This window comes from Entelurus aequoreus, linkage group LG10 (assembly GCF_033978785.1).
Source record: "Entelurus aequoreus isolate RoL-2023_Sb linkage group LG10, RoL_Eaeq_v1.1, whole genome shotgun sequence".
Classification (NCBI taxonomy): domain Eukaryota; kingdom Metazoa; phylum Chordata; class Actinopteri; order Syngnathiformes; family Syngnathidae; genus Entelurus; species Entelurus aequoreus.
The window spans coordinates 65,271,209-65,296,348 of record NC_084740.1 but is presented as its reverse complement, the minus strand read 5'-3'; the positions used below and the strand labels follow the sequence as shown (position 1 = coordinate 65,296,348).

At 39.6% G+C, this 25,140-nt stretch overlaps 1 protein-coding gene across 2 annotated transcripts in view; it reads left to right on the top strand.

The window, feature by feature from the left end:
- LOC133658909 (SH3 domain-binding protein 4) overlaps nt 1–25,140 on the top strand; it is a 54,175-nt gene that overhangs the window by 892 nt on the left and 28,143 nt on the right. The gene's annotated exons all lie outside the window — the stretch shown is intronic.

Sequence of the window (25,140 nt, the reverse complement as noted above, 5' to 3'; positions counted from 1 at the left end):
TTTTTGAAATAGGTCCTTTAAAATATCAGAATGATTTTGTCATAAATATAGGCTCTTTGATTCAAGTTTTTAGCAGTAAAGTCCTGAAAAACAGCAGGCTGCTCCTGTTGTATATAGGATCTTTGACTAGTGTTTTGGACGTAGTTTTGTCAAAACAACGGGGCAGTTCTGTCTTACATAGGATCTTTGACTATTGTTTTTTCTTAAAAGTAGTAGAATGCTCCTGCCATATAGAGGATCTTTGACTAAAGTTTTTGTGAGTAAGTTCTAAAAAACAGCAAAGTGGTTCTATCATACCCAGGATCTTTGTTTTAGTTTTTGCAGTAGGTCCATAAAAATATCAGAATGCTTTTGGTATTTATAGGATCTTTGACTATTGTTTTTTCTTAAAAGTAGTAGAATGCTCCTGCCATATAGAGGATCTTTGACTAAAGTTTTTGTGAGTAAGTTCTAAAAAACAGCAAAGTGGTTCTATCATACCCAGGATCTTTGTTTTAGTTTTTGGAGTAGGTCCATAAAAATATCAGAATGCTTTTGGCATTTATAGGATCTTTGACTAACGTTTTTGACAGTAGGTCCTTAAAACTGCAGACTGCTTTTGTAATATAGAGGATCTTTGATGAGCGTTTTTGCTGTGGTTTTGTAAAAACAGCAGACTGCTCCTATATAGAGGATCGTTGACTGAAGTTTTTGCAGCACTTTCTTAAAAAATATTACAATATTACTGCTCCTGTCATACATAGGATCTCTGGCTAGTGTTTTTGCAGTAGTTTTTCAAAAACAGCAGACTGCTCCTCTCGTATAGAGGATCTTTGACTAGTGTTTTTGGGAGTCTTAAAAGCAGCAACATGATTCTATCATACAGAGGTTCTCTGTTTTTGTTTTTGCAGTATGTTCATAAAAACATCAGAATGCTTTCGTCATATAGAGGATCTTTGACTAAAGTTTTTGTCATCCTTAAAAACAGCAGACTGCTCCTCTCGTATAGAGGATCTTTGACTAGTGTTTTTGGGAGTCTTAAAAGCAGCAACGTGGTTCTATCATACAGAGGTTCTCTGTTTTTGTTTTGGCAGTATGTTCATAAAAACATCAGAATGCTTTCGTCATATAGAGGATCTTTGACTAAAGTTTTTGTCATCCTTAAAAACAGCAGACTGCTTTTGTAATATAGAGGATCTTTGATGAGCGTTTTTGCTGTGGTTTCGTAAAAACAGCAGACTGCTCCTATATAGAGGATCGTTGACTGAAGTTTTTGCAGCACTTTCTTAAAAAATATTACAATATTACTGCTCCTGTCATACATAGGATCTCAGGCTAGTGTTTTTGCAGTAGTTTTTCAAAAACAGCAGACTGCTCTTCTCGTATAGAGGATCTTTGACTAGTGTTTTTGGGAGTCTTAAAAGCAGCAACGTGGTTCTATCATACAGAGGTTCTCTGTTTTTTTGTTTGCAGTATGTTCATAAAAACATCAGAATGCTTTCGTCATATAGAGGATCTTTGACTAAAGTTTTTGTCATCCTTAAAAACAGCAGACTGCTTTTGTAATATAGAGGATCTTTGATGAGCGTTTTTGCTGTGGTTTCGTAAAAACAGCAGACTGCTCCTATATAGAGGATCGTTGACTGAAGTTTTTGCAGCACTTTCTTAAAAAATATTACAATATTACTGCTCCTGTCATACATAGGATCTCAGGCTAGTGTTTTTGCAGTAGTTTTTCAAAAACAGCAGACTGCTCTTCTCGTATAGAGGATCTTTGACTAGTGTTTTTGGGAGTCTTAAAAGCAGCAACGTGGTTCTATCATACAGAGGTTCTCTGTTTTTGTTTTTGCAGTATGTTCATAAAAACATCAGAATGCTTTCGTCATATAGAGGATCTTTGACTAAAGTTTTTGTCATCCTTAAAAACAGCAGACTGCTTTTGTAATATAGAGGATCTTTGATGAGCGTTTTTGCTGTGGTTTCGTAAAAACAGCAGACTGCTCCTATATAGAGGATCGTTGACTGAAGTTTTTGCAGCACTTTCTTAAAAAATATTACAATATTACTGCTCCTGTCATACATAGGATCTCTGGCTAGTGTTTTTGCAGTAGTTTTTCAAAAACAGCAGACTGCTCCTCTCGTATAGAGGATCTTTGACTAGTGTTTTTGGGAGTCTTAAAAGCAGCAACGTGGTTCTATCATACAGAGGTTCTCTGTTTTTGTTTTTGCAGTATGTTCATAAAAACATCAGAATGCTTTCGTAATATAGAGGATCTTTGACTAAAGTTTTTGTCATCCTTAAAAACAGCAGACTGCTTTTGTAATATAGAGGATCTTTGATGAGCGTTTTTGCTGTGTTTTTGTAAAAACAGCAGACTGCTCCTATATAGAGGATCGTTGACTGAAGTTTTTGCAGCACTTTCTTAAAAAATATTACAATATTACTGCTCCTGTCATACATAGGATCTCTGGCTAGTGTTTTTGCAGTAGTTTTTCAAAAACAGCAGACTGCTCCTCTCGTATAGAGGATCTTTGACTAGTGTTTTTGGGAGTCTTAAAAGCAGCAACATGATTCTATCATACAGAGGTTCTCTGTTTTTGTTTTTGCAGTATGTTCATAAAAACATCAGAATGCTTTCGTAATATAGAGGATCTTTGACTAAAGTTTTTGTCATCCTTAAAAACAGCAGACTGCTTTTGTAATATAGAGGATCTTTGATGAGCGTTTTTGCTGTGGTTTTGTAAAAACAGCAGACTGCTCCTATATAGAGGATCGTTGACTGAAGTTTTTGCAGCACTTTCTTAAAAAATATTACAATATTACTGCTCCTGTCATACATAGGATCTCAGGCTAGTGTTTTTGCAGTACTTTTTCAAAAACAGCAGACTGCTCTTCTTGTATAGAGGATCTTTGACTAGTGTTTTGGGAGTCTTAAAAGCAGCAACGTGGTTCTATCATACAGAGGTTCTCTGTTTTTGTTTTTGCAGTATGTTCATAAAAACATCAGAATGCTTTCGTCATATAGAGGATCTTTGACTAAAGTTTTTGTCATCCTTAAAAACAGCAGACTGCTTTTGTAATATAGAGGATCTTTGATGAGCGTTTTTGCTGTGGTTTTGTAAAAACAGCAGACTGCTCCTATATAGAGGATCGTTGACTGAAGTTTTTGCAGCACTTTCTTAAAAAATGTTACAATATTACTGCTCCTGTCATACATAGGATCTCAGGCTAGTGTTTTTGCAGTAGTTTTTCAAAAACAGCAGACTGCTCTTCTCGTATAGAGGATCTTTGACTAGTGTTTTTGGGAGTCTTAAAAGCAGCAACATGATTCTATCATACAGAGGTTCTCTGTTTTTGTTTTTGCAGTATGTTCATAAAAACATCAGAATGCTTTCGTCATATAGAGGATCTTTGACTAAAGTTTTTGTCATCCTTAAAAACAGCAGACTGCTTTTGTAATATAGAGGATCTTTGATGAGCGTTTTTGCTGTGGTTTCGTAAAAACAGCAGACTGCTCCTATATAGAGGATCGTTGACTGAAGTTTTTGCAGCACTTTCTTAAAAAATATTACAATATTACTGCTCCTGTCATACATAGGATCTCAGGCCAGTGTTTTTGCAGTAGTTTTTCAAAAACAGCAGACTGCTCTTCTCGTATAGAGGATCTTTGACTAGTGTTTTTGGGAGTCTTAAAAGCAGCAACGTGGTTCTATCATACAGAGGTTCTCTGTTTTTGTTTTTGCAGTATGTTCATAAAAACATCAGAATGCTTTCGTAATATAGAGGATCTTTGACTAAAGTTTTTGTCATCCTTAAAAACAGCAGACTGCTCCTCTCGTATAGAGGATCTTTGACTAGTGTTTTTGGGAGTCTTAAAAGCAGCAACGTGGTTCTATCATACAGAGGTTCTCTGTTTTTGTTTTTGCAGTATGTTCATAAAAACAGCAGACTGCTCCTGTCATACAGAGGATCTTTGACAACTGTTTTTGCTGTCATTTCTTAAAAACAGTAGACTGCTCTTGTCGCATATAGAATCTTGGACTAAGGGTTTTGTAGTAGTTTTTTAAAAACAGCAGACTTCTCCTGTCATATATAAAATCTTTGACCGGTGTTCTTGCAGTAGTTTCTTAAAAATCGCAGACTGTTCCTGTCATATAGATGATCTTGGACTAATGTTTTTGTTGTGGTTTGTAAAAACAGCAGACTGCTCATTTTACACATATGATATTTGACTAGGGATGATGTTTGATAAGGAATTATCGAGTTCGAGCCTATTATCGAATCCTCTTATCGAACCGATTCCTTATCGATTCTCTTATCGAGTCCAGATAGGTTGTTGTATATAGAAAAAAACACACAATATTTGGTTTAACAAAAGCTCACTTTTATTATATAATAAAAAAATAAAATCTAATAATAAATAAATATTGACTGTTACCCACCTAAAAAAATTAAATAAAATAAATAAATATTGACTGTTGTTACCCAAAGTATATTAAGTGGGATTTTTCAGAGAAACAAATATATACAGTACCACAAAAACAACCTGTCTCTGTGATCACTATAGGTGTATAAATAATAATATAGTGTTAAATAAAATCAGTCCCTTGGGCACAAAACTGAAAATAATACAGCCCTCCAAAAAGTGCACTTCTGCTGCTATTTGACATAACTGTTTGTTATGATGCTTTGACATTTTTGCAGTTTATTTCTTTATTGAAAGAACATTCTATGAAGAGAAAAGTTCTTTGCAAATGTGGTTACAATGCTAATAAATGAAAAGTTAAAGCTCAAAAAAGAAATACACTTTATTGAGTTAACAATATTTCTTTATGGGGGAAAAATGTTATGAGCTAGAGAATGTAACAACTACACTACCCAGCATGCAACGGGAGTTACGAGCATGCGCGGTAGCCCCGAAAAGTGTTGCATGTTGCCACGCTGTGAAAGTAAACGTCAAGAACTCAGCCAACACGCCTCGTCTGCATTATTTATAATTAGACAGACAACACATATACAGTGTGATTTTGTTTTGTTTACAAGGAAAGAAAAACAAAAGTTAAAAAAGGGAGATATGTTGTATGTATATGTATGTGCTGCGGTTGTTTTAAGAACGTTGCGACAGCTGCCGTAAAGGAGGTGCGTTGCTATGTTTCCGGTTGGTCGTAAAAGTGTTCGTCATGTGTTTTACCCTGCTAAAATCTCTCAGTAAAGTTATTTGATGGATTATAGCTTTTGTTTTGAACTTTATTACACCTTGGAGCGCTTTTTCCCGTCCATTGTTTTCCTGCTTTCGCTATCTGCGCCTAATGACTGAGCTACACGACGTCATTTATTGTGATGTCCCACGGAGCATTTCTGGTCGGGACGGGATTCGAATAAAGAATCAACTCTTTTCCTTTACTATAGTGGTCTCGATAACGGGTACCGGTTCTCAAAAAGGGATTCGAGTCCGAGGACTCTGTTCTTTTCTTATCAAACAACCGGGAAAACCGGTTTCGAGTATCATCCCTATATTTGACTAGTGTTTTTGTAGTAGTTTATTAAAACAGCAGACAGGATCTTATTGGTTTCTGAAAAAACATTAAAACCGACTGCTCCTGTCATTCATAGAATCTAAAAGTAGTGTTTTTGCAGTAGTTTGTTAAAAACAGCCCACTGCTCCTTTTATAGTTATGATCTTGGACTAGTGTTTTTGCAGTAGTTTCTTTAAAGCAGCAGAGTGGTCCTGTCATTTATAGGATCTTTGACAAATGTTTTTGCAGTAGTAAAACAACAGGCGGCTCCTTTCATATGTATGATCTTTGACAAGTGTTTTTGTAGTAGTTTATTAAAAACAGTAGGCTGCTCCTGTTATATAGAGGATCTTTGACTAGTGGTCTCTGAAAAAACATTAAAAACGACTGCTCCTGTCATTCATAGAATCTAAAACTAGTGTTTTTGCATTAGTTTCTTAAACACAGCCCACTGCTCCTTTTATATTTATTACCTTGGACTAGTGTTTTCGCAGTAGTTTCTTTAGAACAGCAAAGTGGTCCCGTCATTTATAGGATCTTTGACAAATGTTTTTGCAGTAGTAAAACAACAGGCGGCTCCTTTCATATGTATGATCTTTGACTAGTGTTTTTGTTGTAGTTTATTAAAAACAGCAGACTGCTCCTGTTATATAGAGGATCTTTGACTAGTGGTTTCTGAAAAAACATTAAAAACGACTGCTCCTGTCATTCATAAAATCTAAAACTAGTGTTTTTGCATTAGTTTCTTAAAAAGAACCCACTGCTCCTTTTATAGTTATGATCTCGGCCTAGTGTTTTTGCAGTAGTTATTTTTAAAACAGCAAAGTGGTCCTGTTATTAATAGGATCTTTAACAAATGTTTTTACCGTAGTAAAAACAACAGGCGGCTCCTTTTCGTTTTCATTTTTTTCCATTTATTTATTTATTTCAGGCAATGACATAAAAAAGTACAAAGTTGAACACACATAACAATATAAATTAATATAGTGCAAAAGGTAATGTATAGTATGTAATTCATGATTGTCCAGTTTTGCCTGAAAAAGAGTGGGAAGAAGATAACTTATTTAATCCCACCCCCAGTTCTCCATTCAGTGATTATTCACATGAGTTTCACTCTTACTTTGTTCAAGGATTATAATACAGATGTAGTGTCATAGTGGCATTACCACAGGTAACAGTAATTATTACACTGTAACAATAATTTGTATCAACAATGTAGGAATAATGAATATACCAACAATGGTAATAGACAACATAGCAATAATGGTAATAGACAACATAGCAATAATGGTAAGGAAACATTGAGCACATGTTAAAACTTTGAGACAGAGTATAGCAGCAGGTCATATTAAAGACCCTCATCTCTATATTTGAACAAGAATCAGAATCAGAATCGTTTTATTGCCATTGTTTGAGAACGGGTTCACAAACTAGGAATTTTTCTTGGTGCAAACATGCGACATAAAACACATATAACACATATTTGGTATAAAAAGAGCTGTGACTGAGCTATCAGATAGACTTAGAAGGGATTCAAGGAATTCAAGGAGCTGCTGTTAGGAGTTATTGTTCATTTGCCTGATGGCCGAGGGGAAAAAACTGTTCAGGTGGTGGGAGGTGTGGGTCTGGATGGAGCGTAGTCTCCTGCCTGACCCTCATCTCTATATTTGAACAAGACCCCATGTTTGTATAACAGTTTAAATAAATTAATAGTTTGGCATTGCTTGTGATGTAAGTCCAGTTTGTTCCATAGTTTTACTCCGCATACAGACACACAAAAACGTTTACGAGTGGTTTGAGCTCTCGGCAAGAAGAAATATCCAAATATCCTTTCATATGTATGATCTTTGACTATTGTTTTTGCATTAGTTTCTTAAAAACAGCACACTGCTCCTGCCCTATAGGAGATCTTTGACTCGTGTTTTTGCAGTAGTTTCCTAAAAACAACACACTGCTCCTGCCATATAGAAGATCTTTGACTAGTGTTTTTGCAGTAGTTTCATAAAAAACAGCGGACAGCCCCTTTTATAGTTATGATCTTGGCATACTTGCCAACCCTCCCGTTTTTACCGGGAGACTCCCGGTATTCAGCGCCTCTCCCGATAACCTCCCGGCAGAAATTTTCTCCCGACAAACTCCCGGTATTCAGCCGGAGCTGGAGGCCACGCCCCCTCCAGCTCAATGCGGACCTGAGTGGGGACAGCCTGTTCTCACGTCCGCTTTCCCACAATATAAACAGCTTGCCTGCCCAATGATGTCATAACTGTAGAATGATCGAGGGCGAGTTCTTGGTTTCTTATGTGGGTTTATTGTTAGGCAGTTTCATTAACGTCCTGCCAGTGCGGTAACAACACACAACAACAGCAGTCCCGTTTAGTCTACCGTAAAGCAGTTCGTCTGCCGTAAACAGCAATGTTGTGACACTCTTAAACAGGACAATACTGCCATCTACTGGATAGCCTCCAGAACACTGAAATTCAAGTATTTCTTTTATTTATATGTATAATAAAATAAATATATATATATATATATATATATATATATATATATATATATATATATATATATATATATATATATATATATATATATATATATATATATATATATATATATATATATATATAATTCACTGAATATATATATATATATGAAATACTTGAGTTGGTGAATTCTAGCTTAAATATATTCCCCTCTTAACCACGCCCCCGCCCCACCCCACCCCCGACCACGCCCCCCACCTCCCGGTATCGGAGGTCTCAAGGTTAGCAAGTAAGGATCTTGGACTAGTGTTTTCGCAGTAGTGTCTTTAAAGCAGCAGAGTGGTCCTGTCATTTATAGGATCTTTGACAAATGTTTTTGCAGTAGTAAAACAACAGGCGGCTCCTTTCATATGTATGATCTTGGACTGGTGTTTTTGCATTAGTTTCTAAAAAAAAAGAAGAAAAAAAAGTAGGTCAGTTCTGTCATAGGATCTTTAACTAATGTTTTTGCAGGCATTTCTTAAAAAACAGCAGTTTGCCACTGTCATATAGAGGATATTTGACTAGTGTTTTGCAGTAGTATCTTAAACACAGCAGGGCAGTTCAGTCATATATATGATATTTGATGTTTTGAGGACTCTGTATAGTTTTATTGGCACAGTTGTGTAGTTTTTAGTAGAACTAATGTTAGGCCAACTCATCCCAAGGTCTGAATGGTGGACTTGTCAGTTGCGTGGAGTGCAGTGTGATTGACAGGTTTCCAATAGAAGTGGGAGTCCTTAAACTAAGACTATGGTGGAAAGTAATCACCTTGATTGACAGACGGGCAGTCAAAGAGTGTTGCCATGGTAGCGCAGCATCTTGCAGAGACACCAGTAGCGCAACAAAGAAGTGTTTCCCTTCCACAAATGAGTGTTTGTGTCAGCGAGCACGCAAACAAGCTGCTGGCCGTCGACGACAAGAACCACTACGAGAAAATAGACGTCAGCTGACATCATCCCTGGGACGGTTGTGTGGGGAAAGTTGTGCTGCTCTTGAATGGAGCTCATTGTTTGAATGAACACATGTGATCTTAGATAAGCCTGACCCCTCCTCCAGGGGGGTTAGCATACACCTCCTGGTCACGTCGCAGGCTGGTATTGTTTGGTTCTGATGTCGACTTGTTTGTTTGTTCACCTGCGAGTCCAACTGTGAGTCATGTGACCCACTTGTGGTGTGGTCTATTTACTTCTGTGTTTGCAGGTGCACACGCTGTTGTCAGCATCGTCATTTTACTCACAAAAGGTGACGTATTCGCCGTGAGAGCAGAGTTCCAGATATGCAGGGCACCTCCACAAGCTCGCGGTGTGGCGTGGAAGCGTGCAGCCAAGCCTCTGATTAGCAATATTAGGAACTTTAAGAGAAACCTACCCATAATGTACTCCTGTGTTTCCACCTAAAACTACCCGGGCAGATTTAGTTCTTCAGGAACTATGTTCAAGTTCCTAGTAACGAGGTGGGACTTTTGGGGGTTCCTTGGAACCTTGCTGTCGAACGCTGATTGGTTGAAGACGTGTTGGGGTGTTCCCGAAAATTTTGTATACCAAGTTTCAGTCGCGAGGATAACTTGTTTATGTCTTATTTCTTGTGTACTTCTATGACAAAATACTTGACAACGGAGGGACTTTTAGGAACTTTATGGTGCATCTGTGTGCTGAAGAGCGCTGATCAGTGGAACTATCTTGCAGTGTTTTTGCTCAGCCGTCTTTAAACTACTGTATTTTCCAGGTTATAGACACCAAAATGTTCGAAGAAAAACATGTTTTTCCATGTATTAGCCGCACCGGACTATAAGCCGCCGACATATACTTTATGAAATTAGATATGTACACAGAAAGATTCTGTAAATGTAAATTTACATACCTTAATTGTTTCCAAACGGTGTCTGTAACACGGCAGTAAAACGGCTGATCAAACAAAACAGAAGTCATTGTCATGCACCCACTAGCTGCAGAAGCTAGCTCTCTACTCAGCTAAACAGACTCAATAACTCCACGGTGACGTTTTGGTGAATTTACGAAACTGAAACAATACAAAAAAAATGCCCTACTAACACAGACACTTGTAAAAATGTTAGCATATCCGCTAATGCTAACGACGCTAGCTTAAATACATTACGATAGCACGTACAAATATGCATGAAAACATTCATACGGACATCACACATGGGACGGTTTAGCAGGTATGAAATATTTTAGTTGTAAAACTCGCAAACGTTGTTTGGAGCGATGGTTGAAGAATTGTTTCGAGCAGAAACGCTATGGACGGTTGTACTTCCAGTTCAAAGGACGAAGCAGAAAAAATACATTTTCGACCAGCAACACCTGCAGTGAGCGAACTCGTCCAAAAGATGGCGCCATAGCACAAACAATCACGCACCTTTTCAGTGTCTCTGCCGGTGTTCTATGAACAGTGTTCTGAAAATTATTTTTAAGCAGTAATTAATTATAGTTTCGTAATTTAATTAGTTAAGAAATTGAATTACTAACTGAATTAGTCTTTAATAAATATAATTTATTATTAGGGAAAGTATTTACTACGTTACTTTAAAAAAAAAAACTTCAAATATCAGGCATATGCAGTTGAGAGACGTTTCAAAGGAGATCACAGTGTGCGTGTGTGTGCTTTTAAAAGGCGGGGCCTGTTGCCTAGTAAAGTATGACGTCGTCAAGGGTTTCAACGGAGCTGTGTTTGTTAGCTTTAGCAGTTAGCAGCGCAGTTTGTCGGCTCTGGTTAATAAAGAGATTGAATGTGCTTTGATGGCTGTCATATCTTCTTGTCAACAAACGGTGTATTGTTTGGATGGCAAGTTTGTCACTTCAATCGTTGATTTGTTGTTCAATATTCCCACTGTGTACGTGTGCGTATGTTGTTGTCTGTTGCTTCTTCCTATTTGATATCAAGTTCCTTTTAGTGCGGAGCTGCTTGTTGATTTCACTAGTTAACAGATATTTCCTTCATCGAACTTGCTGCACTTATGACGCTGCCCTGTTGTTGTTGCGTTACTAACTCTGTTATTATGAACACTGTCCATGAAAACTATTTGTTGAACACAAATATTATCGCCGTCAGCATAAAAAAATCTAGAAATTAGCCGCGCCTTTTTATAAGCCGCAGAGTCCAAAGCGTGGGAAAAAAGTAGCGGTTTATAGTCCGGAAAAAAAGGTAGTTATTTCTCTCAACACAAGTGAACGGAATGCTAACGCTAAAGTGATGTGTTTGTGTTGTCGGCGTGAGATAAAAACACTGACATTTATTACCGTATTTTTCAGACTATAAGTCGCAGTTTTTTTCATAGTTTGGCCGGGGGTGCGACTTATACTCAGGAGTGACTTATGTGTGAAATTATTAACACATTACCGTAAAATATCAAATAATATTATTTAGCTCATTCACGTAACAGACTAGACGTATAAGATTTCATGGGACTTAGCGATTATGAGTGACAAATTGTTTGGTAAACGTATAGCATGTTCTATATGTTATAGTTATTTGAATGACTCTTACCATAATATGTTACGTTAACATACCAGGCACGTTCTCAGTTGGTTATTTATGCCTCATACATACACTTATTCAGCCTGTTGTTCACTATTCTTTTTTTTTTTTTAATTGCCTTTCAAATGTCTATTCTTGGTGTTGGGTTTTATCAAATACTTTTCCCCAAAAAATGCGACTTATACTCCAGTGCGACTTATATGTTTTTTTTCCTTCTTTATTATGCATTTTCGGCCAGTGCGACTTATACTACGGAGCGACTTATACTCCGAAAAATACGGTATTTAGATATTGTTTACAGATAAACACTGACATTTATTATAATATATTGTTATTTATCAATCAATCAATTCCTTTATTGTCATTGTCATAATAACACTTAAGTCATACATGTCAACGAGATTTTGTTTGAGCTTTGTCCAGCGGCATAGAAACTGCATTGAAGTGCAGGTTGACCATAGTTCACAGTTTAGCATTGTCAGGAAGATGGCGAATAGAGGGGGCGTGGGGGTGGGAACAGTCAGATGTCTGATGGGTGTTACGTTGATGTTGCAGTAATGCAATGTCCAGAGCACAATTATTGAGGTGGTGAAGAGTGAGGTAATGAGATGGTCCGGGGCAGTAAAGGGGCAGGCTGTTCATTTAGCAGTCTCACAGCCTGGGGATACAGACTGTGAGACATTCTGGTGGTCCTGGCGCGAATCGATCTTTACCTTTTCCAGAGGGTAGCAGGTTGAAGAGATAAACACTGACATTTATTATGTATATATTGTTATTTACAGATAAACACTGACATGTATTATTTATATATTGTTATTTACAGATAAACACTGACATTTGTATTTATATATTGTTATTTACATATAAACACTGACATTTATTATTTATATATTGCTATTTACAGACAAACACTGACATTTATTATTTATACATTGTTATTTACAGATAAACACTGACATTTATTATTTATATATTGTTATTTACAGATAAAAACTGACTTTTATTATGTATATATTGTTATTTACAGATAAAAACTGACATTTAGTTTTTATATATTGTTAATTACAGATAAACACTAACATTTATTATTTATATATTGTTATTTACAGCTGGAATGGACCAATATGAATATTCTAAACCTCATGAATTCATCATTCACTGAGAGGACGACTTTCTGACTCTTGGACAAAAGCCTGACTTTTTATGTAAAATGTGGTCCTTTTTAAATGTTTATTATATTGTTTTGTATATTATTGCTTTGTATTTCATTTACTTACATTTTAGTAAAATAACTCTGACAGAATATTGTTTATTTACATGGTATCAGTGTAGATTAAATATAGTAAACCACTTCTCCATACGTCATCAGCCTGATTTGTATTAACTACCTGACCTGTGAAATGTGGTGGAAACACAAACCACACACTTCCACAGGAACACATAGTTCCTGAAACTAAAGGTTCCAGAAACCTGAAGTGTTGGTGGAAAAAGGCCTGTTGCTAAGACCTCACATCCTGGTGAAATGCGTAAACCAGGGGTGTCCAAAGTGCAGCTCAGAGGCCATTTTTGGGCCATTTTTCACAGGCTTCGTGGCACATGGAACACAAAAAAACCTGGTAAATCACAGCAAAAAGGCGTACGAACACAAAGATTTCTCTTTTAATTTTGCCGTCGAGTGGGAAACACTGCACACTCAATAGCCGCCATCTTGGCTACGTAGCCGAAGGGGAGGAGCTAACTTGAAATGACGGCGACTGGGGAGCAACTCAAAAAGTGTTGCAGAGTGGCGGACAGAAGAAGAGGTGTGTAAGTAACTGCCAGCGCACTCTGGAAGGAAGTGTACTGACTGAAGTGTACTAACTTAAGTGTACTGACTTAAAGGCCTACTGAAACCCACTACTACCGACCACGCAGTCTGATAGTTTATATATGATGATAAAATGTTAACATTGCAACATATTCCAATACGGCCGGGTTAGATTACTAAAGTGCAATTTTAAATTTCGCACGAAATATCCTGCTGAAAACGTCTCGGTATGATGACGCCTGCGCGTGACGTCACGGATTGTAGAGGGCATTTTGGGACAGCATTGTGGCCAGCTATTAAGTCGTCTGTTTTCATCGCAAAATTCCACAGTATTCTGGACATCTGTGTTGGTGAATCTTTTGCAATTTGTTCAATGAACAATGAAGACAGCAAAGAAGAAAGCTGTAGGTGGGAAGCGGTGTATTTCGGCCGGCTGCAGCAACACGAACACGTGTTTCATTGTTTATATTCCCGAAAGATGACAGTCAAGCTTTACCATTGGCCTGTGGAGAACTGGGACAACAGAGACTCTTACCAGGAGGACTTTGAGTTGGATACGCAGACGCGGTACCGTGAGTACGCAACCAGAATGTTGCCATAAGCATTTTGTTTAATTTGTATGTGTAACGCAGTATGCAGCTGCGGGTGTTTGATTTGTATTGGCGGGTTATATGGACGGAAGGGGGGAGGTGTTTGTTATGCGGGATTAATTTGTGGCATATTAAATATAAGCCTGGTTGTGTTGTGGCTAATAGAGTATATATATGTCTTGTGTTTATTTACTGTTTTAGTCATTCCCAGCTGAATATCAGGCCCCACCCGCCTCTCACAGAATCTCTGAATCGCTTCCACTGCCCTCTAGTCCTTCCCTCTCACTTTCCTCATCCACAAATCTTTCATCCTCGCTCAAATTAATGGGGAAATCGTCGCTTTCTCGGTCCGAATCGCTCTCGCTGCCGGTGGCCATGATTGTAAACAATGTGCAGATGTGAGGAGTTCCACAACCTGTGACGTCATGCGCATATCGTCTGCAACTTCCGGTATAGGCAAGGCTTTTTTATCAGCGACCAAAAGTTGCGAACTTTATCGTCGATGTTCTCTACTAAATCCTTTCAGCAATAATATGGCAATATCGCGAAATGATCAAGTATGACACATAGAATGGACCTGCTATCCCCGTTTAAATAAGAACATCGCATTTCAGTAGGCCTTTAAGTCTAGGGCTGCAACAACTAATCGATTAAATCCATTAAAACCAATTGTAAAAATAGTTGGCGATTAATTTAGTCATAGATTCGTTGGATCTATGCTATGCGCATGCGCAGAGGCTACTTTTTTTATTTTTTTATTTTTATAAATCTTTATTTATAAACTGCAATATTTACAAACAGCTGAGAAACAATAATCAAAATAAGTATGGTGCCAGTATGCTGTTTTTTTCCAATAAAATACTGGAAAGGATAGAAATGTAGTTAGTCTCTTTTATCCGATTATTAATCGATTAATCAAAGTAATAATCGACAGATTAATCGATTATCAAATTAGTTGTTAGTTGCAGCCCTACTTAAGTCGATACGTTTCGGTCGGTACACTTAAGTCGGTACACTCAAGTCAGTCATCATCATCATCATCGGCAGTCACTCGTAGTCGAGTATGACTGTCCTCAGAATGGATGGATTCCCATTCGGGAGGACGCCTGCGCGTGACGTCTTTTAGCGTGGGGAGACTGATGCGCCTGCAGCCACCACACGGTCCTTGGCAGAGAGGGGCCTTGATCCAGTGGCATGGATCCATGACGACTGGAGACCACTCTCTGTTGCAGCCTTCATCCGCCTTCAGTGCCGTTGTGACATGCAGTGTCATCCTCCGCCACTTCCACCGTTGAGGTCTTTGAAATGCTATTCAACCCATAGCTGGGACCCTGACAGGTACTACCACCCCGGGTCAGAGTGGACCTGGGAGCAATGGTGACTGAGGGGTAACTCCACCTTCCCCAAAACTCCAGAACTCCCGAACTGAAGCCTCATCACCGGATGCAGTTTTGAGTCATACCCAGGACAAAGTCAGCACACTCAAGTCAGTACACTGCAGTTAGTACACTTCAGTCAAGTGTACTGACTGAAGCATTCCACTGACTTACAGGCTGAGCTAACGAGCGAGCTAATTAGCTGTCCGATAAAAAACGTAAACAATGATGTCAACGGAGAATTTATCTCAAGCCTGCCCAATTGTATGTGTGTGTGCGTGTGTGCGTGTGTGATGTCATCATGTCAGCTTGTCAAGACAAGATGGGCAACAAGGAGCGCACAACGGCACAAAGAGTTGTCTCCTTTTGGTCGCCATGGCGCTGATGTTTCAGCTGCTGAATAATTCATGATCTCTTCCGCAGCCGACATTCCTCACATTCCTGCCCCCTGAGCTTACTTTGGAAGCACACTGAACCTTCTTTGGCTAAGTTGCCTACTTGGGTAGGTTGTTGTAACCCCATGCGGACCACATGTCAGCGGGGGGGTTCACGAGGGTCTGGTTCGGACGTAGACAAATAAAAACTGCCGGAGGCTGATGGCGGTGCGAGACCAGGGACGCCTCAGGTTCGGTGGGATCAGTTTGATGTCATGTGACTTTAGTAGACCTGTTTGCACTGCGAGGCGAGTCCCTACGTGGTTCTGGAACACACCGCGTCCAAAATGAAAACACGTTTGACTGATCATCATCAGTTAGCGTAGCTGGAACATTTTCATGTTTATCAACATGGTGGTGACCTGCACCTTTATGGTCTGGACGTCCTCCTCTCCCTCCGCCTCTGGACTGCCAGAACCCTCCCTAGCAAACATCATCACAAAGGCATTTCCTCCTAAGCTCCTCACTTCCTGCTTTGTCTTCCCCCACTGTCTACCGGGATGCTCTTATTGCAGCGGGGTGAAGGTGGGGTCTGGGTGTAAGCTCCATGGCCCCGAGGGTTGAAGTAGACCCCCCCTTATAGGAATGTCCATTTTGTTCATTTTTACTTTGCACTAATAGTTCTGAAGGATAAGCCCCGCCCACGTTCTCTATTCTTCGTGTTTCCTGTGGGACGTCGTTCTCCACAGGAAGTGAGAAAGGGCTTAGAACTGTTGTGGCTGGGTATGGACCTCCACAGGAAGTAGGGATGCACAAAAAAATGGAGTCACCTCCGAATCGCAATTCTTATTCATCCTGATTTTAAATTGATTCACAATTTAAAAAAACCTATTTAAAAATTTTTTTAAATATATATTTTTTAAGAATATGAAAGCCCGATTCCGCCGCAAAAAATACCCCAATGGTAAATCAGAATTATGAGTTAAAAACTCATAATTATGTGATAAAAAAAAGAAAAGGCGTAATCATGAAATAAAAGTTGCAATTGTGAGTAAAAAACTCGGAATTATGAGTTATAAAGTTGAAATTATGAGTTGAAAATTCAAAACTAGTTAAAGTCTGAATTATAAGATCAAAAAGTTGAAATTATGAGATAAAAAAACATCCAAATTATGCATTAAAAAGTTGAAATTATGCCTTAAAAATAATCATAATTATGAGAGAAAGTCGAAATTAGAGTTAAAAAAGCAAAATTATGAGTTTAAAAGTCGAACTTATGAGATAAAAACTAATAATGAAAAGATAAGAAAGTTGAAATGATGAGATAAAAAGTCAATCAATCAATCAATCAATCAATCAATGTTTATTTATATAGCCCTAAATCACAAGTGTCTCAAAGGGCTGCACAAGCCACAACGACATCCTCGGTACAGAGCCCACATACGGGCAAGGAAAAACTCACCCCAGTGGGACGTCGGTGAATGACTATGAGAAACCTTGGAGAGGACCGCATATGTGGGTAACCCCCCCCTCCCCCCTCTAGGGGAGACCGAAAGCAATGGATGTCGAGTGGGTCTGACATAATATTGTGAAAGTCCAGTCCACAGTGGATCCAACACATCAGCGAGAGTCCAGTCCATAGTGGGGCCAGCAGGAAACCATCCCGAGCGGAGACGGGTCAGCAGCGCAGAGATGTCCCCAACCGATGCACAGGCTAGTGGTCCACCCGGGGTCCCGACTCTGGACAGCCAGCACTTCATCCATGGCCACCGGACCTATGCAACTCCCCCTCCCCAAGGGACAGGGGAGAAGAGGAGAGAAGAAAAGAAACGGCAGATCAACTGGTCTGAAAAGGGGGGTCTATTTAAAGGCTAGATTATACAAATGAGTTTTAAGATGGGACTTAAATGCTTCTACTGAGGTAGCATCTCTAACTTTTACCGGGAGGGCATTCCATAGTACTGGAGCCCGAATAGAAAACGCTCTATAGCCCTGGGAATCACTAATAAGCCGGAGTTCTTTGAACGCAGATTTCTTGTCGGGACATATGGTACAATACAATCGGCGAGATAGGCTGGAGCTAAACCGTGTAGTATTTTATACGTAAGTAGTAAAACCTTAAAGTCGCATCTTAAGTGCACAGGAAGCCAGTGCAAGTGAGCCAGTATAGGCGTAATATGATCAAACTTTCTTGTTTTTGTCAAAAGTCTAGCAGCCGCATTTTGTACCAACTGTAATCTTTTAATGCTAGACATAGGGAGACCCGAAAATAATACGTTACAGTAATCGAGACGAGACGTAACGAACGCATGAATAATGATCTCAGCGTCGCTAGTGGACAAGATGGAACAAATTTTAGCGATATTACGGAGATGAAAGAAGGCCGTTTTAGTAACACTCTTAATGTGTGACTCAAACGAGAGAGTTGGGTCGAAGATAATACCCAGATTCTTTACCGAGTCGCCTTGTGTAATTGTTTGGTTGTCAAATGTTAAGGTGGTACGTATTATTAAATAGATGTCGGTGTCTAGCAGGACTGATAATCAGCATTTCCGTTTTCTTAGCGTTGAGTTGCAAAAAGTTAGTGGACATCCATTGTTTAATTTCATTAAGACACGCCTCCAGCTGACTACAATCCGGCGTGTTGGTCAGCTTTAGGGGCATGTAGAGTTGGGTGTCATCAGCATAACAGTGAAAGCTAACACCGTATTTGCGTATGATGTCACCCAGCGGCAGCATGTAAATACTAAAGAGTGCAGGGCCAAGAACCGAACCCTGGGGAAGTCCGCATGTTACCTTGACATAGTCCGAGGTCACATTGTTATGGGAGACGCACTGCATCCTGTCAGTAAGATAAGAGTTAAACCAAGACGAGGCTAAGTCTGACATACCAATACGTGTTTTGATACGCTCTAATAAAATATTATGATCGACGGTATCGAAAGCGGCGCTAAGATCAAGAAGCAGCAACGTAGATGACGCATCAGAATCCATCGTTAGCAATAGATCATTAGTCATTTTTGCGAGGGCTGTCTCCGTAGAGTGATTTGCCCTAAAACCGGATTGAAAAGGTTCACAGAGATTGTTAGTCACTAAGTGTTCATTTAGCTGTTGTGCAACAATTTTTTCGAGAATTTTGGAAATAAACGGAAGGTGGGAGACCGGTCCGTAGTTTACCATGAGGTCAGGATCGAGGTTAGGTCTTTTGAGCAGAGGATGAATAACCGCTTTTTTGAATGCTAGGGGAACAGTGCCAGAGGAAAGTGATAAGTTTATAATATTTAACACTGATGGACCTAATAATACAAACAGTTCCTTGATAAGTTTCCCAGGAAGTGGGTCAAGTAAACATGTTGTTTGTTTTATCCCACTTACACGCTGTAATAATTCCTCTAATGTTATTTCATCAAAAATAGAGAGACTATTTTGGAGGGCAGTGTCCGTCGTATATACAGTCGTATTTGTGTTAATAGAACCCAGTTCTATTAACACAAAAGTCACGATACGGGCTTCCGTAGAAGAACCAGTTTTTAAAAAGGAGTTTTTAGGCCATCGCCATGTAACCAGTAGTATTCATCATTTTCAAAAATTTCTAAAAAAAATTTAAAAAATTAATTTTGTCATAAGAATATGGAAGCCCGATGCCGCCGCAGAAAAACCCCAATGGTAGGGCATATTTTTAAGATAAAAAAGTCATAATTATGAGACAAAAAGGCAGAATCATGAGATAAAAGTCAAAATTGTGATATATGAAGCCAAAATAATGAGTTAAAAGCAGATAAACAAAGTCAAAATTATGAGGTAAAAAGGTCATAATGTTTAAATAAAAAGTCATAATTAAGAGATAAAAAGTTCTATTAGATAGTCTTCATTTTAAGATAAAAAGTCATAATTTCGAGATAAAAAGTTGTAAGTATGAGAGGCGTAATAATGAGATACAAATTGAATATTATGAAAGAAAAAGTCAGAATTATAAGATAAAAGTCAAAATTATCAGAGAAAAAGTAATAATGAAGAGATAAGAAAGTCGAAATTATGTTATAAAAAGTCATCATACCTCGAAAAATCTGTTTTTAAAAAGAGGTCTTAGGCCCTCTCCGTGTAACCATGTGACCTGTCATGTAAATATTCTACCCATAATGCATTGTGACAATGGTGTTGGACGGCCCCTCACTGGATCCAGATGTTTGTGTGGCTAAAACGCTCCAATCTGGACCCAAAAGGTGCGGGGGTCCTTAAGGAGGACCACACGGCCTCCTCAACATTTGCATTTAGACGCCACTTCTGTCTTGTTTTTGTATGCCCCGCCCTCTGCGCCGGGTCCTGGGTGGTCCGGCTGATAACAGCTACTTTGTGACTTGCCGGAGTCAGCAGTTTTTTATGGCATCGTTGGATGCGGACTGCTGAAGGACACCAGCATCCTGCAGAATACCCGCTTTTATGTTTCCATCCCATCCAGAGGTTCAGTTACCATGGCGACGCCGTCCATTAAAAAGCCCCTGCTTGCTTGTTTCCCACATGACAGGCTGCATTGCTGCTTGAGAGGAGAGAAAAGCGGGATTAAAAGCGAAAACAAGCACAATGTGCGCCATGGATCTGTAGATCAGAACTCAGGTTTGATGGTCTTTTTGTGTGCAGAGCAGACTCATGAATTATGAAGGATGATGTTCCACTGACCCACATCAGTCCTCCCACATCTTTCTGTGGATGCCATGTTTTGTTTCAAACAGTATCTGACACATACAGGGCAAGGCATCTTGCTTCTGGACATTTTTTGTCTTTGTCTCAGTTTTACTGTTTGAGCCATGCCAGTACCAAATGGGTACTTTTTGAGTTGTCTTCTCGATGCTCGCTATTTCAGGATAGGGCTGCACGATTTTGAGGACAAACCTCATCGGGATTTTTCTCTCCAAAATTTTGATTAGTGATTTTTATATTTTATACATAAAAATACATAAAACTGGGAAAAGAACGAGTGAAAGAAGACATGCTTCTTTTAGACTGCCAACCAACAGAGTGCCACAACTTCAGAACAATATGCAATAATTTACTTTCAAAAATATTTGACTCAGAACTTTTGTCTACATCAGTGTTTTTCAAATCGCTTAATTCAGCCCACGTGCAGTTTTAAAACATTAAATTTGAAGCATTGCAATTGTGTTGCCATCTTGCGAAAGTGGTCTACAGCGATTATTATTGACCCACGTGCATTTCACAAGCACAGGGTGCACATACTCAACATATGGGTACTAATTCAGACAACCTTCCCAAATCATGGTGCAATTCATCAAAAACCCACACGGAATGTTGAAGAATGTGGTACAAAAACACACAACTTGCCCACTGAACTATGTGGACAGTATAAAGAAATTCCAATAGTACCATACATAATTCAAAAATACACCCATTTAACCCATTTACTAAGCCTGATGGGTAATATGCTAAAGACTCTCCACACTTTGACATGTTTGACCGTTTTAGTTACTTGAGGGACATTGAGAGAAAATGGATGGATATTTCTGATTGATTACAAAACTTTAAGGAGGCCGTCAGGGAAGTAAACAAGGTAGGAACTGTTGACATACATTTAATAGTTAATGTTTTATCGGTTATACTTCATATTGTATGTGTCAACGTGTTGTTGTTCAGTCTGTTCGCTACAGGTTGTTTTAATTCACGCTTTTTTTGGCGAAGTTGGTAGAGTGGCTGCGCCAGCAATCGGAGGGTTGCTGGTTACTGGGGTTCAATCCCCACCTTCTACCATCGTAGTCACGTCCGTTGTGTCCTTGGGCAAGACACTTCACCCTTGCTTCTGATGGCTGCTGGTTAGCGCCTTGCATGGCAGCTCCCGCCATCAGTGTGTGAATGGGTGAATGTGGAAATAGTGTCAAAGCGCTTTGAGTACCATGAAGGTAGAAAAGCGCTATACAAGTATAACCCATTTATCATTTATTTAACAGACGGAATTTTCTTTTTGTACAAAATGATTGTTGTCATGTACTGTGTCGCAAATAATGTGTCCGTGTGTGTGCGCGTGTCTGTGTGTGCGTGTTGCACATTCATAATTTTTACATGTTTGGCAAATGTCCGTCTTCAATTTGGTGTTACAGATATGAATGTATTTATATGTGTGTGTGTATATACGTATATGTGTGTGTGTGTATATATGTATACGTGTATATGTGTGTGTGTATATATATATGTATACGTGTATATATGTATGTTTATGTATGTATATATACACCATCCATCCATCTTCTTCCACTTATCCGAGGTCGGGTCGCGGGTGCAGCAGCTTACGCAGGGAAGCGCAGACTTCCCTCTCCCCAGCCGCTTCGTCCAGCTCTTCCCGGGGGATCCCGAGGTGTTCCCAGGCCAGCCGGGAGACATAGTCTTCCCAACGTGTCCTGGATCTTCCCCATGGCCTCCTACCGGTCGGACGTGCCCTAAACACCTCCCTAGGAAGGCGTTCGGGCAGCATCCTGACCATATGGCCGAACCACCTCATCTGGCTCCTCTCGATGTGGAGGAGCAGTGGCTTTACTTTGAGCTCCTCCCGGATGGCAGAGCTTCTCACTCTATCTCTAAAGGAGAGCTCCTCCACCCGGCGGCGGAAACTAATTTTAGCCGCTTGTAGCCGTGATCTTGTCCTTTCGGTCATGACCCAAAGCTCATGACCATAGGTGAGGATGGGAACGTAGATCGACCGGTAAATTGAGAGCTTTGCCTTCCGGCTCAGCTCCTTCTTCACAACGGATCGATACAGCGTCCGCGTTACTGAAGACGTCGTACCGATCCGCCTGTTGATCTCACGATCCACTCTTCCCTCACTCATGAACAAGACTCCAAGGTACTTGAACTCCTCCACTTGTGGCAGGGTCTCCTCCCCAACCCCTGAGATGGCACTCCACCCTTTTCCGGGCGAGAACCATGGACACGGACTTGGAGGTGCTGATTCTCATCCCAGTCGCTTAACACTCAGCTGCGAACCGATCCAGTGAGAGCTGAAGATCCTGGCCAGATGAAGCCATCAGGACCACATCATTTGCAAAAAGCAGAGACCTAATCCTGCAGCCACCAAACCGGATCCCCTCAACGCCCTGACTGCGACTAGAAATTCTGTCCATAAAAGTTCTGAACAGAATCGGGGACAAGGGCACCGTGCGTCGGTTGAGGTGGGCAGGGTTGGCGGGGGCGGGTTTGGTGGTAACGGGGGTGTATATTGCAGCCCGGAAGAGTTAGGGCTGCAAGGTGTTCTGGGTATTTGTTCTGTTGTGTTTATGTTGTGTTACGGTGCGGATGTTCTCCCGAAATGTGTTTGTCATTCTTGTTTGGTGTGGATTCACAGTGTGGCGTATATTTCTAACAGTGTTAAAGTTGTTTATACGGCTACCCTCAGTGTACCCTGTATCGCTGTTGATCAAGTATGCGTTGCATTCACTTGTGTGTGCGTGCAGAAGCCGCACATATTATGTGACTTGTTGGACTGGATGAAAAGCGGACGTGACGATTTTCGGGAAGGGCACTGAAATTTGGGAGTCTCCCCGGGAGGGTTGGCAAGTATGAGAATTAGCGGTGAATGCGGTGTTACCGCGGCACCGCCGCTGTATAAAATCAGCGGGCCAGCTCTAGTGTTAATTTGATATCGCCTCAAGGGCCAAGTGAAATTACACCGCGGGCCAGAGTTTGACACCCATGCTCTACGCCCACGGAGACAAAGATAGTGAATGACCGAAGAGGGCTCACTGCGTTCAGTTATTTATAGTGTTAAATAAACACGCTCAATAAACAAAACCTCACAACCGGACTGTTCAGATTGTCTCAGAAAGACTTAAGATAGAACAGCGTCTTGGCTACCTAACCTTTTTCGGGAAAAAAATTAAAATTTCCACCGTCATTTCCGATAAATGCGGTAGGATAGACATCGATTTTGGACAGCGCTACACTGTCAAAATTTACGCACTCAGTAACTAAGTACACAGTGGACATAGTATACTTAGATTGTGCACTTGACACACAGAATTTGTCTAAGCAAGAACCCAATTGGTGTGAATGACGCTACCTTGAAACGTCATGTCGTCAAATAATTGTGAAGCGAAAGAGAAAACAAATAAAGTTGTGAGAGCTAAATATCAACTCTATTAACCATTAACAAGCTTAACATCAGTAACCTAGTTGTTAGAGTGTCCGCCCTGAGATCGGTAGGTTGTGAGTTTAAAACGCTATAGAGACTATAAAAATGGGACCCATTACCTCCCTGCTTGGCACTCTATCAAATGCAGAGAATAATTTCGCCACACCTAGTGTGTGTGTGACAATCATTGGTACTTTAACTTTTTAACTTTATCAACTTCCTGTAGGAAGTCAGGAGAAAACATTGATTACTGTTAATGCACAACTTGCTGTCACTTTAGCTTGTGGCAAATATTTACAAGCATGCAAATGTTGAAGACTGTTTTGACGGGGTAATGGTAAACCCCACGAAAAATGTCCAATGGTTAGTATTACCACTTCAAATGAAAATGCTCATCACACTTGGATAACTGGTGATACTTCTAATTCCCCAGAGAAGAAAACTATCATGCTATAGCAGCGAGGATCATTATTCGCTAGCTAGCAGCTACACTGCAAAAACTGAAATCTAAGTAAGATTAAATATCTCAAATAAGGGTGATATTTGCTTATTTTCTGTCCGATAAGATACTTCTTCTCACTAAGCATATTTTATGTTAGAGTGTTTTACTTGTTTTAAGTGTTTTGGTCCTAATATTACAGCTTGTTGCTGAGATTTTATGACCTATATTGAGTAAAACATGCTTGAAACTAGAATATCAACTCTTGCAAAGCTGTGTCATCAACACTCACAAGTATAAAACTACTTTTGTAAAGTAATAATTTCTTATTTCAAGCATGTAAAAAAAAATCATGACTTTGACACAATTGTGTCTCATATTAAAACAGATGACAGCCAAATGGACTTTGCTGTTTTAATTTCAATGAAACAATAGAAAAGGTGTATTCACATAGTAGTACAGTTGTTATTAGTGAGAATATACTTATTTTAAGGTATTTTTGGGTTCATTGAGGTTAGCTAATTTTACTTGATTTGGAAAGTCTTGATAAGCCAAATTTTCTTGTTCTATTGGCAAATAATTTTGCTTAGTTAAAAAAAAATACCCCTAATTTTAGTATTTTTTTTTCCTTGTTTTTGAACACTGACTTTTTGCAGTGTAGCACTCCTAATCACAAACTGGCATCTAGCGCACTAACTTTAATGCAAACATGAATACATTAACGTAATTCCCATTACAGACGCCGTATGCCAATCTTACTTGTATAAACAAGGAATGTGCCGATTCATCGGACAGCGATCGGAATCGGACAATTTTTGCCAAAAAGTACGTGATTGCCATTGCCGATGAATGCTCATTAATGCCGATCATAAACGCCGATCCCCTCTGGGTGACACTGTACTTA